This window comes from Orcinus orca, chromosome X (assembly GCF_937001465.1).
Source record: "Orcinus orca chromosome X, mOrcOrc1.1, whole genome shotgun sequence".
NCBI lineage: Eukaryota > Metazoa > Chordata > Mammalia > Artiodactyla > Delphinidae > Orcinus > Orcinus orca.
The window spans coordinates 67,676,257-67,679,062 of NC_064580.1; the positions used below are offsets into that span (position 1 = coordinate 67,676,257).

A 2,806-nucleotide genomic window follows, 5' to 3' on the forward strand; every position below is an offset into this window, starting at 1 on the left:
TAAAAAGCTTCTGCACAGCATCAAAAACCCTTAACAAAATGAAAAGGCAAACTGCAAAATGAAAGAATATTTGCAAATCATATACATGATAAGGGATGACCATCCAAAACATATACGGAAATCATATAACTGAATAACGAAAAACAGAATAATCCAATTAAAAATGGTGAAAGGACCTGAATAGACTTTTTCCAAAGATGATACACAAATAGAAAAGAGTTACATGAAAAGGTTCTCAGTATCCCTGATCATTAGGGAAATACAACTTGAAACCATAATGAGATATCACCTCACAGCTGTTAGAATGGCTATCATCAAAACGACAAGAGATAACAAATGCTGGTGAGAATGTGGAGACAAGGGAATCCTTGTGCACTGTTACTGGGATTCTAAATTGGTATAGACACATGGAAAACAGCATAGAAGTTCCTCAAAAAATTATAGAAAATTCCTTGGTGGTCCAGTGGTTAGGACTTGGCACTTTCACTGCCCAGGCCCAGGTTCGATCCCTGGTCAGGGAAGTAAGATCCTACAAGCTGCATGGCCAAAAAAATAATTATAAATAGAGCTACCATATGATCCAGTGGTTCAACTTTTGGATATATATCTGAAGGAAACCAAATGACTATCCAAGAAATATCTACACTCCCATGTTCATTGCAGTATTATTTCCAATAGCCAAGATATGGAAACAACTTAAGTGTCCATCAACAGATGTATGAATAAAGGAAACATGATATATATATATAGTGGAATCCTACTTAGTCATAAAAAGAAGGAAATTCTGCCATTTGTGCCAACATGGATGAATCTTGAGGACATTATGCTAAATGAAATATGTCACACAGAGAAAGACAAATACTGTATGATCTTACTTAAATGTAAAATCTTAAAAACAAACACCCTCCCCCCCCAAAAAAAAACCCCACCAAACTCATAGAAGAAGTAATCAGACATTTGGTTACCGGAGATGGAGGTGGAGAATGAGGGAATTAGATAAAGATGGTCAAAAGAATAAGAAGTACAAACTTTCAGTCATAAGATAAATAAGTATTGGGGATGTAATGTACAACATAATGACCATAGTTAACTTTGCTATATGGTATATTTGAAAGTTTTTGATAAAGTAAATAATAAAAATTCTCATCACAAGGAAAAAGCATTTTTTTATCTTTTTAAATCTGTATGAGATGATGGACATTAGTTATACTTATCATGGTAATCATTTCACAATATATACATCAGGTCATTATGCTATGCACCTTAAACTTATATAGTACTGTATCTCAATTATAGCTCAATAAAACTGAAAGGAGCAAAAAGATGCATCTTGTATAATGAAGGCAGTGTCAGAAGCTCCTCTGTCACATTTCATGGTGCTTTGGTTTCCAGGATGACACCTGGTCATAGAAAACCCTCCAGAATTTTCTGTGAGTACTAGGTGTAAGAATACTCATCTCTAGATCTATATGTCTAATGTGTGGTAGTTTCTACTCTCAGTGACATTCCTGACCAGTTGAGGGAAAAGTTGTATGGTCCCATGGTACTCTCTCAGGTACTCTGATTTCTAGATGGGCCTTAGCCATCCAAATTTGTTACCCAGAGAACAGGTGGTCCCAGCTAATCACAAAGCCAAGCCATGCACAGGTAGGTAGAGTTACCTATTCTTTCCTTTTACCTTTCACTTCTTTATTATTCCCTTACTTTTTATTTACCTATTTTTTGTAAATTTATTTCTTTCTCTTCTACTGTCTTCCTTTCCTTTAAGTTTATCAAGTATATATTGTTCACATGTTTACATGCACTCCTCTACCAGCTGAAGTTCCCCTACCATATTCCTCAACAAACTGCCGCTGATAATTGACATTCCCTTGAACACAAGAGTCAGGCAACATTAACCTCATATATGGGGTCACACATCATCTTTCTATGCCAGAGTGCCAGATCCCAAGTTTCATTTAGGTTAAGCCTATTTATATATAAATCATAGAATCTTAATATCATTATGAACACTTCCTTTAGCCCAACAAAGAATGAAAATAAAAAGAAAGTGTGTTATTCAGCAACTTGTTCAATGTGACGTTTAGAAATAATTTTCAGCTTTTTGAAGAGAAATTCATGTAAAACACATATTCAAAACACAGAGAAATTTTTCTCTCAGCAGAGACCATAAAACATAAAACTCTGTTTCTAATAGAAGAGGTGAAAAACTGGTATCTGAAACACCAAGGCTGTTTTAAAGCAACCAATACCTTTTGCTATGTATGGCCTATGAAAGCCCAGTCCACTCTGGCATCTGGGATAAGAGATTTAGTTAAAGAGGGCACCCTGAAGGAGTAAACCTTATTTCTCATACTTTTCTGAAGAAAGAATAGAAGCCTCAAGCATGAAAGCAGGGTCCAGGTCATAAACTTCTTTTGGTCAGTGCTGACCCTGCAACAACCTGCCCTGAGATCCCTTTCTCTGGCCTACCTTGGCCCTTCATGGCAGTTTAGTGACCTCCTTCTGACCTCCCCTGCTTCATGTTAGCTCTGGACTGGCCACTTGGTTTTGACCCTTCCAGATAACTGATTCCACTCACTGACTACCCAGCACCTGACCTTCATTAGGTAGCCATTTATGTCTGGAGACCTTGCTGAGGAGCTCCCCTACACTGGCCTGAGCTTTATTTACACTTTGGAAAGCACCCAAAGATTTAGCTCTGAGAGATGATCTTCTTAGAGTTCAATACACAGAAAAACCTTCTCTATTTTCCAGTGAACTGCTTCTTCATTTCCCAGCTATTGACTCATAGTGACACAGCAGG

General features: G+C 37.1%; 1 non-coding gene across 1 annotated transcript; it reads left to right on the forward strand.

Moving 5' to 3' along the window:
• Window positions 1-449: 449 nt before the first annotated feature.
• On the forward strand, window positions 450-521 carry TRNAE-UUC (transfer RNA glutamic acid (anticodon UUC)). Its single transcript has one exon. It is a non-coding gene; the product is annotated as a tRNA-Glu (tRNA).
• Window positions 522-2,806: the final 2,285 nt, after the last annotated feature.